Source organism: Panthera leo, chromosome F2 (genome assembly GCF_018350215.1).
Source record: "Panthera leo isolate Ple1 chromosome F2, P.leo_Ple1_pat1.1, whole genome shotgun sequence".
In the NCBI taxonomy this organism is placed as follows: Eukaryota; Metazoa; Chordata; class Mammalia; order Carnivora; family Felidae; genus Panthera; species Panthera leo.
In genome coordinates, this window is record NC_056695.1 from 44,128,979 (window position 1) to 44,143,380 (window position 14,402).

At 47.1% G+C, this 14,402-nt stretch overlaps 1 protein-coding gene across 2 annotated transcripts in view; it reads left to right on the forward strand.

Annotated features, from left to right (window-relative positions):
- Window positions 1–1,298: 1,298 nt before the first annotated feature.
- Window positions 1,299–14,402, forward strand: part of MATN2 (matrilin 2) — a 135,402-nt gene continuing 122,298 nt past the window's right edge. Inside the window, exon 1 of one of the 2 annotated variants that reach the window (XM_042923821.1) lies at window positions 1,299–1,548. The gene's annotated coding sequence lies outside the window, so the exon portion shown is untranslated. The remainder of the gene's footprint in view (window positions 1,549–14,402) is intronic. The other variant, XM_042923820.1, reaches the window with a different exon arrangement.

The window sequence follows — 14,402 nt, forward strand, 5'->3', positions numbered from 1 at the left end:
GCCCAGACTCAGGAAGAATTTTCTTCTGTGGGATCCAAGACTTAAGAGACCAAACATTTCCTGAAGACTCTCCTCTGCTTTCTGACCTCTACCTACCTCCTCCCAAAGACATACAAAGAAACGATTTCTTATCTGTGCAGGCATCCAGGAGTGCCCAGTGGGCCTAAGGTGCAGGGTAGGGGAATAGGGAACACGAACCCAGGATTCTTTCTCTGCATTATGGCACCACGGAGTTGCCTGATAGCTTGAATATGTTAACCCCTTGCTTTATGACTGGAATTTTTACTCCCCACTCCTGGAGCTTTTTGAAGGAATTGATTTTGTACATGGTGTTCATTAATATTCTGGAAACTCACTCTATCATAAAATAGGAGTGATGGTTTAGGAGTAAAGGCAGCCAAGATCACTTAAATTATCAGACTCTGGCACCTCCAAAGGTTTTGGAACTGGTTAGTTCTGCTGCCTCTGCTCCACAGCTTGTTACAACCTGACCTGGGTGTGTTGGGTTAGTGGTTTGGGGATAGAATTTTGGATCCATTATTAGGAGATGGTGCTGGTGGGCACTCCCACTCACCCCTGCTGGTGGGCATGTAGCCTGTGGAGTGGCATACCAGGCCCTTTCCCTGCCACTGACCAATCCAGAACCTCCAAAGTTCTGCAGGGACCTGGAGGTCATGTTCTCCCACTTCACAAAGTTGCAAACGGCTTCGCCCATTATTGCAAAAGTCTTGTTTGAACTAGACTCTCTCTGCTCCTCCAGGGTAGGATCTTTGTTCCTCTCTGTCCTGGCGTCCTTACTGCCCTCTCCACCCCCCGGCCTGGTCTGGCCCCTGGCCAGTGGACGCTCTGTTAATATGAACTGGCACTGGTGGGGTGTTCCGGGCACTGCCAAGACAGGTCCTGGCACTTGTCACCAATTATCCCAATTCTCACCATCTTTTCTTCATCCCCGTCATCGGTGGACGCCTCTTGGAGATCATGACCCCAAGTTCAGGATACGGTCCCCCTGCCATGCCTGCCTTCCCTCGGGAGATGCTCTCCCCCCAATCCCACCCCGCCAAGCCCCTTCAAAGGGTGTGGTCCAGACCCCTGGAGTCCGAATCCCATCTGGGCTTGCGGAGGCACCGAGCGGAGCCGGGTGGCAGCGATCAGGGCGTCCGGCCAGGGTGCCCAGCGCCGGGGCTGCCTGCAGGGTGGGGCCGCGCTCGCGGCCGCTCCCTGTCCGCGCCTTCCCCATCCCCAAAGACGACACCCCTCCTTCCGCCCGGCCCGCTCCCCACCCTCGCCGCGGCGCCGCCTCCCGCCGCCCTCCCGCGCTGGCCCCGAGCCTCGCAGGCAGCCAGCGAGCGAGGGGAGCGCTCTGGGATGGGACTTGGAGCAAGCGGCGAAGGAGGAGACAGCGGCCGCGGCTCCGGCTTCTTCCGCGGCTCCCACGAGCGACCCCCGAGGAGAACCGCGCCTCTCCGAGCGGCGAGGGAGCCGACGCCGAAGACCCGGGGGGCTGCGCCCGTCTCGCTGCCCAGGCGTCCGAGGCGGCAGCGGCTGCAGGTGAGCGGGGCGCGCTTTCCCCGGGGCTCTGCACGGCCCCGCCGCCCCGAGGCGCAGACACGCCGACCGCAGACCGCCGAGCCGCAGAGCTCGGGCGCACGGGCGCACGCGGGTGCTGCCCCCAGGCCTGCGCGCCCGCCTCGCCCCGGGCCCCTGCGGCTCCGCGCGGCCCCTCCGGCCAGGCGCCCCCTCCGGCCCGGGGCCCGTCGCCCCGACCCCGCTGGGCGGGCGCGAGCGGAGGGCGGCGCTGCCCGGACCCCCGGCGCGGGGAGAAGTCCGGCCACCTCGGCCGGGCGAGCCGGACGCGCTCCCCGCGCGGGGCGCACCGCGCGGCCGCCAGACCGCAGTGCCCCGTGGGGGCGCTGTCAGCCGCCGCGGGGACTCCGGACTTGGGCTCCAGCGACCGGGGGAAAGGGAGACTTGTTGAGCGGGCATCGGTGTGGTTCGTGTAATACTGGCAGGCCAGATGCAGTCGGATTCCTCCCCTCGGCCGGCTGGTATTTTAATGCCCTTCATCTGGATTTTGTTCTTGGTCCTCCCTCTTGTGTCTCTCCATTGTGGAGAAAGGAGGGAAAGGGGAGGGCATTTTGTGGTAGTTACTAGAAACCCCGAGGACAATTTGGGGAGGGGGGACCCTCTCTCTTTAAGATCTCCAGGGCTGGATGCGCAGGAAGGTACCTCCTCGGGAACAGACCCTCACCCTGAACTAACCCAATTGACAAAGTTCCAAATTGTCAGAAAGCAGGGAGCCGTGTGCTTCTGTGCCAAGTGCATTGAACCTGCCTTCCAGGAGATGGGAGGCTGTAGGGTTTACCACCAAGGGCATGGAGTCTGGGATTAGCCTGCCTAAGTTCACATTATGGCTGTGAGGCTCACAGGTTAGTAACCTTAGACTTACCCAGCTATGCTATGCCTCAGTTTCCTCATCTGTCTAATGGGGATGATAATACCTACAGGGCTGTGAGGATTAAAGTCCTTAGAACAGTTCCAGGCACAACCTAAAGTGAGTTTCACCACCTCTCTTTCCAGAAAGAGCAAGGCGTTCCTATGACCAGTCACCTCCTCCTCAACTCAGGAAGATAGCCTCTCCACAGATACATGAAGGTGGCAGATAATCCACATGTATTTAACCGGAGTTTTCCATTCAGGAGTCACTCCTACATAGTTCTCCCTGCCTGCTTTCCAAGGGACAGGTTCATAAAACCATGTCAAGATCCCAAAATGGGCTTATGGCCTGCCCCAAACAGTCCAGCATGGCTCAATAACCCCCCAAGGGCTTCTGAGCACAGCAGGGTGATTGATGTTCTCAAGGATGACCCTCAGACCTGAGTTCCTTGCTGTGGTAATGGCCTCTCCATCCACTGGGCTGCCCGAGCCAGGAAAATCAGCCCCGTCCTCAGCATCTCCTTTTCTCTTTTTTCCTCGATCTGCTCAGGCACCAAGTCCTATGAATTCCCTCTCGGCCCCTGAAGCTTGGTCCCTTAGAATCCCCTGTTGAGAATGCGGGTATCTGTGGCTCTTCACTACCTGTCCAAACTTTTATTCCTGACGGTAGGATTCAGCCCCAGGCCCCCCAGTTGCCAGGACTCTTATAAACCGGAGCTCCAGGGTTCCTTGCTCCTAGCATCCAGGCCCAGGCAAGCCAGAGCCACTGTGGCCTGGGCTCACGCGCTAGGGGTGCCATAGCAGGATCTACCTCTGAGATCTCCTGAGCTGGTTGTCAGGCCCTAAGCTCTTACCAGCAAACACCATGTGTCTCTCTGTTCCGCAAGAGGTATTTGGAGGGAAGCCCAAGATTTACAGAAAAGGAAATGGATGATTGAGCCTTGAAAAATCCAAAAGAAATAAGAGGGTCTTTGGAGGTTCTAGAAGGAAATCCCACAGTTTCCTAGAAACAGCTCTGGCTGGTGCCTAAGAGAAGGCAAGGGATGAGGCAGAGGTGTGTCTGGAGAAAGGCAGAGACAGGCTCAGGCCTCAGGAAAAGCAGACCGAAGAGGGTGTGATGGATGTAAACGCCGGCGGGCACCAGTGTTGGGCGTGCAGCTGGGCAGGCAGTGACAGAGGACATGCTAAGACTCGGGGATGAGTGGTTGGGTTTAAGACCAGTCAAGGGGGTGAGGGAGGCTCTGGTGCTTTCCCCAGGACTCGCTGTCCTCTGGCCTGCAGCACCCGTGTTCAAGAGAGCCCTTACCTGGGACTCCCCACCTTTAGGGAAGCTCAGGAGGGCTGCCCTGTTTAGCATTCATGTGAGAATAGGTCAGGAGGGTCAGGGGAAGAGGGAGGCCGAAGCCCCATACAGAGAGGAGCCTGTCATCACTGTTGCTAGTAAATAGTGCCAGACAGGCCTTTCCAAGGAACCAGTTGCCACTTGGAGCTCCAGACTGTGAGGTCATCTTTGAAGCCTGCCATGTGGCTCGGCAGACAGCCACGACTGCCTTACCTGGCAGGACCCTGAGACTCAGGACTTGGGACTCGGGACTCTCAGGACTCAGAGGGAAAGGCAGGGCTGGGCTTGATTCCGGAGGTCTCAGCTGTTGTCAGAAATGGGTTGTCGTGATGATGACAGTGATGACAGGTAGTGCGGGTACAACCCACAGCACACCGATCTTGGCACCTGAAGGAGCTGAGTTCCAGTCTCAGCCCCATGTGTGTGTTTGTATATGTGTTGGGGCGGGGCAGGGGGAGATGCTTGGAGTTGTTGAGGTTGGCACTGTAACACAGAGCCGGGTCATGGGGCTTTGAGTGCCACAAAAGAGGGAGGCAGCACAATTATTTTTTCGTGAATGTGTAACCAGCGTTCTGCTTAATCAGTAGAACGTTTTCAGCACTCCAGAACCCCCCCGCATGCCTCCTTCTGTGCACTGACGCCTATCCTGATTCCTATGATAGAGATTAGTTTTGTCCTTTTTGAATTCTGTCTTGTTCAGTATTATGTTTGTAAATTTACTATGTTAATGCATGAAGTGGGAATTCATTCTTTTCTCTTGCTGTGTAATATCCACACTCCGCCACAGTGTGTCTGTTCTACTGTTAAGGGTCATTCGCGTTCTTTCCATTCACAGTTCCTTTTGAAAGGGAGCGACCACCTACCCATGTGTCAGTTGTCATAAACTCAATCCAACCAGCAAAGAGACATTGTATGAGGTTATGGGACTGGATGAAGGGTTAATGAGAGAGAGAAAGAGAGAAAGAAAGAGTGTGTGTGTGTGTGTGTGTGTGTGTGTGTGTACTGGTGGGGTAGGTGGGGGGAGTAGTTGAGGTTAGCATTTACAACATAGGGCCAGATAACAGGGCTTTGAATGCTAAGCTAAGAAATCTAGATTTTATCCTATTGGTATGTGGAAATCTCAGGCAGTTTTTTAGCAAGAGCATGATAAGCATGATATTGTGTTGGGAAGATTGAATTCAGCAGTGGCGCTAGATGGATTCAATAGGAGAGGCTTGGAAACTGTTAATTAGGAGTATGATCAATTCCAAGTTACAGAAAAAACTGAAATAACAGTGGCTTAAAGGAGGAAGTTTATTTCTGTCTTGCGTTCTAGAAGCCTGGAGGCGGTGAGTTCAAAGTGAGAGTAAAGTCAGGGACCCACACTCCTGCGCTTCGTTATTTTCACCACGCAGCACGGCTTCCATTTCCGTGGTGGGTCAGGGTTCAAAATGAGTACTAGGTATCTAGCCGGGATGTTCTCATTCCAGCCAGCAGGAAGGAAAAAGGAAAGGAGGTCATTCCCTCATCCCTCCTTAAGGAGTCCTTTCAGAAGTTGTACGTACCATATCCACTGGAATCCACTGGCCAGCAGGCAGTCACGTAGGCAAGAAGCAAGGACTAGGAGCTGTGGTCTTTGTTCCAGCCCATCACGTGTCCACTTAAAAGTGGGGTTTCTATTACTAAGGAAGGAGAGGAAGGAAGGTATTGGGGGATAATTGGCAGTGTCTGCCAAGACCTTTGTGGTCTCTCTGATGGGAATAAGGTCTGCGACCTTGGTATGGACTGGAGAGGGAAGAAGACATGAGGGACATCACTGAGAAAAAATGGCAGGACTTGGTGCTTGAGTGCATGAAAGGGAAAAAAGATATGGAAGGAATATATATATATATATATGACCATATATACCATAAGATGAAGAGAGTTCCCCCCCCAAAAAAATGATTCCTTGCTTAAAAATGTTTATTTTTGAGGGGGAGGGGTAGCGAGAGAGAGGGGGGACAGAGGATCTGAAGCAGGCTCCATGCTGACAGCAGAGAGCCTGATGTGGGGCTCAAACCCATGAGTCATGAGATCATGACCTGAGCTGAAGTTGGACGCTCAACCGATTGAGCCATCCAGGCACCCCCCCAAAAATTTTTCCTCAGAAAAGAAGAACTTGCCCTATATTTGAGTCCCTGCAAAGTGTCTCAAAGTACAAGGAATCTATCAAATATTTTGAACAAACCGTTGTTTGGGGAATACACATAAGTTCAAAATGTCTTCAGTCAATGTGCTGGTTTGGGTTCATGCAGAAGTCAATTGACCAAAACAATAAAAAAAGCAACTCAGATTTTGTAATTATTCTTGAGAGCACAATTTCACAATTGCAAGGATTGGATGATGCTGGATATAATCCATTAAACAGCAACACAATGAATGAGCAAGTTGCAGAGATGGTGAATTTATGCCTCTGGAACATATACGGTCCTCATGGTATATGAGTGGGAATTGCTGGCCTGAGGTAAAACTTCCAGTGACAGCATCCTATATGGATTTGGAAAGTGCTGAATCTCAGACAACTTAGACACAAGTGAAGATGTTAGAAGACTCAAAAAGTATCTTTAGTGGTGACAAAATATTGACGTTAGGCAAGCATTTGAAAACATTGTCTTAGGAAACAAGACAAAACATTGTTCTATGAAACATTTTTAAATGTTTTATCTTTATTTTTGAGAAAGAGAGAGAGAGAGAGACAGAGCAGGGGAGGGGCAGAGGGAGAGGGAGACACAGAATCCGAAGCAGGCTCCAGGCTCTGAGCTGTCAGTCTAGAGCCCGACGCGGGGCTCAAGCTCACAAACTTCAAGATCCTGACCTGAGCCAAAGTTGGATGCTTAACTGACTGAGCCACCCAGGTGCCCCTATGAAACGTTTTTAATGAAAAGAGCATTATTTGTAAAGTGATGTATTATTTTGTAATTTAAAATGTTTTGAATATGCGTTTGTGACTAAATTGATACATGAGTTGTTATAACTAGATATTTGATATTTTATCTATATCTTTTAAAAATTATATATTTAACTTTTCTCACCCAGCCTCTTCCCGGAGCTTCGGAACTGCTCTTTCTGCCTGGCGTCCTTCACCCAGGCAGAGAAACTTGGCTGAGAAATTTGAGGGAGGGGATCCTCCCATCATAAGAGATAGCCGTTGGAGTCACCTGTAGTTAGGCAAATGTAGTATGTATACGAAGACATGAGTTAGGGCATGGCACTTGTCAGCTACAGAACTAGGGCCAGTTTGAGTCAACATTTATCGATCTTTCATTCATCGACAAATGTGCTTATTCAACATTTGTCTATTTTCTAAAAATGTATTTATAAAATTCAGCACCCAGCATGTGGGTGATACAGCGATGACGATGTATGGTCCCAGGGAACAGCTCACAGACGAGGCTGGGAGACAGATATGGCAGCAAGAAAACTCAAGTGCTGGAGCAGACAACAAACCCATTGTCAGGGGTGTATAGGAAAGTCGATCCTCATTGGGAAAATTGAGAACATGTTAGAGAGTGGGTGACACAATGAGCTGAGCCTCAAGGAATGAATGCACTTTTGACTAACGTAGAGCTTCCAGGCCAAGGGAGCAGCATGGATGGAGGCACTCAGCTATGACAAGAATCTCAGTTCTTCAGGCCCCAGTGGGAGGTCCGGGGTGGCTGTGGGATTGCCATTGTTGGAGGGGTGGGCAGCGGTCAGTCAAGGAGAGCCTTGACCACTAATGTGATGTAGTAAGGCCATAGATGGGTTCTGAACAGAGGAGGGCCAGAACCAGTGGGTGAAGGACGCAGAAAGAGCAGTTCTGAAGCTCCGGGAAGAGTCTGGGCGAGAAAAGGAGAGCACAGAGCCTTGCTGTGGCAATAGGACAGTCAGGAGGGTGGGACGGGGAGAGGTGGGAAACCAGGGTTTGCCCACTTGTGAATGTGATGGTGATACGAGGAAGACATGGAGGCTGGCTGCAAGTTTCCTGGCTGGTGGCTGAGCACATGGGCTACCCTGACCGTGAAAGGGCTTGAGTGGAAGAAGATGAGTTTGAACTTTGGAAAGGCTGAGCTGACAAGCAGGCCTTTTTCACTGGGTGAAAAAATCACAGACAGGCAATGTCAGGGCGACTTGAAGGCAAAGGGCAGTCTAACATTTAAAGCCACGTGCAAGCCATGGCCTTGAGTCTGAGCAGTGGTTGGGTTCCGATGGCCAGACAGGCAGGAAGGAGGTGGGGATTCCGGTCTCAGGTGGAAGATGAGCCTCGGATCTTGCTGTGGCTCCAGTCCTGGGGGACTCTGTGAACACAGAGAGTGGTTAGCATGCTGACAGGGGAGGCCTTTGAGGAGCAAAACAATAGAATCTGAGGTCCAAGAATTTTCAACATTAGGGAGGCTATTCCAAATCTTTTTTCTAACAAGTAGGCTGCCTGCGAGATGGCAGGGATAGGCTTTGTCACTTAGCTAAGCTCTCGGGCCTTGAAGCGTATCTTCCCATCTGTGAATCCTAGTGTCCCATTCATAAAATTGGAAACTCATCCACCTCGCAGAATGATTGTAGGGGTTAAATGAGATGACAATATACAAAATGGCCAGTTCACGGTGTGGCCCTCCCCCCTTTCTCTTCTTGTCCAGAAGGCAGAGTTTCCCACGTTGGTAGGAGGTCATATCAGCCTTAGGATCGCAGGGTTGTACTGGCCTGTGGTCCCGTTTAGGTTGAGAAACACTGTTTCCAGGTCACGCCTCTCATTTTACGGCTAATTAATTAAAGCCCAGAAAGGTGAGTCACCTAACTGAGGTCACACAGGGTATTGTAATAGGGCCAGGCCTCTCCTCTTAAGGCCCATAGTACATCCTATTGGCTCTGATGCGATTCTACTCGCCTGACCATTTACTTGGAATGGTGATGCCTAGAAGAACCCAGAGTTAGAACAATCTCCTCTCTCTCTTCCCCATCCCCTTGCTAAAGCTAAATGAAAAGATTCATTGTCCCACGGAGAGGAGAAAAATTGTTCAAACAAAAGTCAAAGCTGATGTATTTTTTTAAAAAATATTCTTTCCATGACCCTAAATGCTTCATGGAATCTGTTCAGATTGAATTAACCTCTGTTTCCCAGCACAACAATCCTCCTATGCCCATACATGAAGGGACTGTTTCTCAAGCATCAGTCCATTTTCCAGCTAGAACTGGCTCCTGGTCTTCACATACTAGCAGCTGTAAGTGTCCAGCTGAGAAACATTATGAATATGGGTTCCATGCACTCATTTATTTTTGCTTGTTTCAAAATGCTTGTTCCATTGCATTTCTTTCTTTATTTTTTTTTTACATTTTATTTATTTTTTGATAAAGAGAGACAGAGCGTGAGCGGGGGAGGGGCAGAGAGAGAGGGAGACACAGAATCCCAAGCAGGCTCCAGGCTCTAAGCTGTCAGCACAGAGCCCGACAGCGGGCTCGAGCTCACAAACCGTGAGATCATGACCTGAGCTGAAGCCGGATGCTCAACCAACTGAGCCACCCAGGCGCCCCCACTGCCATTGCATTTCTTTTTTAACTTGAGAGTGAGAGAGAGAGAGAGAGAAAGAGAGAGAATCCCAAGCAGGCTCCATGCTCAGCATGGAGCCCAACACAGCGCTCGATCCCACAACCCTTGGATTGTGACCTGAGCTAAAATCAAGAGTCAGATGCTCAACTGACTGAGCCACCCAGGCACCCCTCACTGCCATTGCATTTTTAAAAAAATCTGTCTTGCCTATATTGTCATTACTGGTTTTATGTCGACATGCATCCAGTATTCTTTCCCCTATTCACTTTAGTTTCTTTTAAACAGCTTTTTTGAAATATAACTTCATGCGATGAAATTCATCACTTTTAAGTGGACAGTTTGATGAATCTGACAAATGCATAAAGCCATGTAACCTCCACCATAATCATGCTATTAACCACTTCTGTCACCCCCCAAACTTCCCTCATGCCCCTTTGTAGCTGATCTTTTGCCACCCACAGGCCCTTGGAACCACCGATCTGCTTTCTGTCATACAATGTTGCTCTTTATTGAATGTTACATAAATAGAACCATTCAGTATATAATTTTTTTGTATCTGCCTGCTTTCACTCAGCATAATTATTTTAAGATTCATCCAGTACCTCATCACTTTAATTGCCAAGTAGTATTCCACTGTATGGACACACCACAATTTATTTATCCATTTGCTATTATGTGGACATTTGGGTTGTCTCCAATTTTTAGCATTTATAAATAAAGTTTCTGGGAGCATCTGAGTAGAAGTCTTTATGTAGCTGTGTTTTCGTATCTTTTTGGTAAATTCCAAGGATTGGGGCTGCTGGTAGGGAGGTGAAACATCTCAGTCTCTCCAGGACTGAGGAGTTTTCTGGGATGCAGGACTTTCAGTGCTAAACCATGGACAATTATGGGCAAACCAAGACAATTGGTCATCCTGTGCTATGTCATTTGGCAAGTGTGTTTTAAACTTTAAGAGAAACTGGAAATTTGATTTCCAAAGTGGCTGCACCATTTTGTATTCTTACCAGCAATATATTAGGGTTTTAGTGTCTTCATATCTTCACCAGTACTTGGTTATATCAGTCTTTTTAATTTTAGTTTTTCTAGTGGACTTGTCATGGAATCTCACTCTGTTTTTGTTTTTGTTTTTGTTTTAATGTTTATTTATTTTTTTGAGATAGAGAGAGACAGAGCACATGTGGGGGAGAGGCAGAGAGAGGGAGACACAGAATCCCAAACAGGCCTCAGGCTCTGAGCTGTCTGCACAGAGCCTGACGTGGGGCTCAAACCCACAAACCGTGAGATTATGACCTGAGCCGAAGTTGGACCCTTAACTGACTGAGCCACCCAGGTGCTCCGTCAGTCTGGTTTTTTTTCTTCTATTTATTTTTTATCATTTATTATTCATGTTTTACTTATTTTTTAAACTTATATCCAAGTTAGTTAGCATATAGTGCAACAATGATTTCAGGAGTAGATTCCTTAGTGCCCCTTCCCCATTTAGCCCATCCCCCCTCCCCCCTCCTCCAGTAACCCTATTTGTTCTCCATATTTAAGAGTCTTATGTTTTGTCTCCCTCCCTGTTTTCATATTATTTTTGCTTCCCTTCCCTTATGTTCATCTGTTTTGTATCTTAAAGTCCTCATATGAGTGAAGTCAGATGATATTTGTCTTTCTCTGACTGACTAATTTCGCTTAGCACAATACCTCTAGTTCCATCCACGTAGTTGTGAGTGGTCGTCAGTCTGGTTTTAATTTGCATTTTTCTAATGACTAAGAATGTTGAACATCTTTTCATACAGTCATTTGTCATTAGACAACCATCTTTGCTGATGTGACCACTCAAATATTTCACATATTTGCAGGTGGGTTGTTTGTCTTCTTCTTACTGAGTTATAAGAATTTCTTATTGAGTTATAAGAGCTTATATAGTCTGGCTAACAGTAATAGATCAGATATGTTGTGCAAATCTTTTCTACCAGCCTGTGACTTGCCATGCCATTGCATTGTAAGAACGGAAAGGTTTAAATTCTTTCAGATACTAGCGTGTATTTTTAAGTTATATATTTTTGTGTCATTTTATTATAATAGTCATAAAAAAGCACAGAGGTTAATTTCATGTTCATTAATTGGCTTAATATGACAACATGAATAACTTGTACTTTATATTAATTGTTTTGATTGCATAATGATAACAAGTAGCTAACCTTACTGAACACTTACTGTGTGCCACTCAGTGTTCTGTGTGCTTTATATATATGGACTGATTTGATCAATGTAGCAACCAGCTCTATTTGTTATCTCCAGTTTAAAGATGAGGAAACTGAGGCACAGTGTTGTCTGCTCAGTGTTAGACAGCTAGAAGTACTTAGTGCTGTTTATTTTATTTTGTTATTATTATTTTTTTAATGTTTATTTATTTTTGAGAGAGAGAGTGTGAGCAGGGGAGGGATAGAGAGAGAGGGAGACACAGAATCCAAAGCAGGTTCCAGGCTCTGAGCTGTCAGCACAGAGCCTGACACGGGGCTTGAGCCCACGGACCATGATCAGATCATGACCTGAGCCGAAGTCGGACGCTTATCTGACTGAGCCACCCAGGTGCCCCTTGTGCTGTTTATTTTATTTCCTTTTTAATTTTTTTTTTTTTTTTAATGTAGGCTCCATGCCCAACTTGGGGCTTGAACTCATGACTCTGAGATCAAGAGTCATATGCTCTACTGACTGAGCCAGCCGGGCACCCCAAGTTCTACTGATTTTTAACTCCCTACCCTTCACCTACTCTTAGTGCCTTTTGGTTAATAATGGGGACCTGAAAACACAAACACTTCTTGGAATCAGCAGTAAACCCGACCACGTGAAATGGTATTGTTTTCTTGAAAATGATAATTATTCACCACATCCTGGATGTGTGCAAATGTTTGGATTTGAGAGCAAATATGTCAGGTTGGAAGTGGGCTTTGAGAACTCATTGTATATATTTTGAAATAAATGAAGGTGGACTTTGTATTTGGTCAGTTTGGAGGAAGGAGAGAACATTAAAATAATAAATCACATATAAATAACATAACACACTAATAATGTCATATAAAATATGATAAGTATCCAGGAACCTTGAAAGTAAATAGTAGGTTTAAGACCAGAGAAAGAGGCAAAATCTAGCTTTTCTTCTTTTTCTCAGAAGGAATCTCACAGTTAAAGTTATGAAAAGGGAGGGGCACCTGGGTGGCTCAGTCGGTTGAGTGTCCGACTTTGGCTCAGGTCATGATCTCACAATTTGTGGGTCTGAGCCCTGCATCGGGCTCTGTGCAGACAGCTCAGAGCCTGGAGCCTGGAGCCTGCTTTGAATTCTGTGTCTCCCTCTCTCTCTGCCCCTTCCCTACTCATGCTCTGTCTCTCTCTGTCTCTCAAAAATAAATAAACGTTGAAAAAAAATGTTAAGTTATGAAAAGGGACCAATCTAGTAAAGAGTTTAATTTACTTAAAAAGTTGGGGGTAGTAGTTATCAGTAATGAGCCAGTATTCTCTGAAGCTTCACTGCTTTATCAGCTGTATAACCTTGGGCAAATTACTTAACTTCTCTGAGTTACTGTAAGAATTAATGACTTAATACATTTAAAGCATTTGGCCCAGTGCCTGGCAAATAGTAAACACTGAATAAACATTTGCTATTTTTAAAATAAATTTAACGCGTAGTGAAAAGTGAGCTAGCTCTATACAGCAAGTGTGAAAAACTGTGGACTTTGAAGGTTCACAGGCTTGGGTTTATCTCCAGGTCAGTTCCTGAAAGCAATTCACTAAATTACTGGGTTTTGTTTTGTTTTTTTTTTTTTAAGTTTTGGGAAACTGTTCTTGCCCTGGCCCTGCCCTCTTCCTGCCTCTGACGAGAAGATAGCTATGCCGTTTCATGAATTGACTTCTGGGGACTTGACTTGCAGCTAATTGAGTTTTCTGTTAATCAGAGAATTGGTAATTGGCCTTCTTATCCTGGGTTTGAATCTCTGCTTGCCACTTACTTTAGCTACATGACCTTGATCAAATCGCTGAGCTTCTCTGAGCCTCAGTTTCCTCATCTCCAAAAAGCAGAAGTAATAATCCTGATTTCTACAAGACAGGTGTGAGAATTAAATGAAGTCAGTTGGGTGAAATCGCCAAGCACAAGATGAGGACTTAGTAAAGATTTTACATGCAGATGATGTTACTGAATTATTGTTCCTCCTTAAATATTCCCTCCTCCCCACCTAATTTATATAAATTAATAAATTGCTATGATACTTACTCTACACATAGAAAATGGGAGGATAAATTTAAACCTAGTTCCAGGACACTGCCTTCTCCATGAGGTTTTTCCAGGCTGAACAGTCTTGACACCATTCACCATGTGGCCAAGTACCTTTCTCATCTCGTGTGAAGCACTGAGATTGGCCATCCTGTGAAAACCTGGTTGTGACCCTCTCACTGTCCTGCTTAGAATCCTTCTAAGCCTTTATACCAGCTGGCCTCCGGCACCAATACAGAAAATGGGTAAAGGCAGTGCTATTTTTGTAGAGACAGTGCCCCTCTGGTTTGAAGGACCCCTTGCTCCTGTGGATACCTGAAACTCAACTCAGGGTTAAAATTCCTTATGCATCTGAGAGCTTCATGCTCAAATTGGGTTTGATCCTATTCTTCTCTGGTCCCCCAGCCCCTTTGCTCCTTTGCTTGTCCCCACCTCTCCATGGGTGCCAGGCACTATTCTCAATGCTTTAGTTATGTGTATCAACTCACTCAGTTAACTAGTATTACCGCATCTTCGCATAAAGCTTGGGAGGTTAAGTAGCTTGCCCAAGGTCATACACAGTTAGTGAGCATCAGAGTCAAGGCATAAAGCCAGGAAGTTCTATGCCAGAGTCCAAGCCTTTAAGCACTACACCATGCTGCCTCTAAATAGATGTGTGTGGGAGGCAGGGAGGCTAGGAAGCTCACTCTGCAGTGCTACGTGAGGCCAGCCATATATGATTTCCTTGGGAAATTTATATATATTAATTTGTGCCATCCACTGTTATTAGACTGAAGGAATAATGTTACTTGTAATGTTCAGATATAATTTTTCCTTTTTCTTAAAACTTTTTT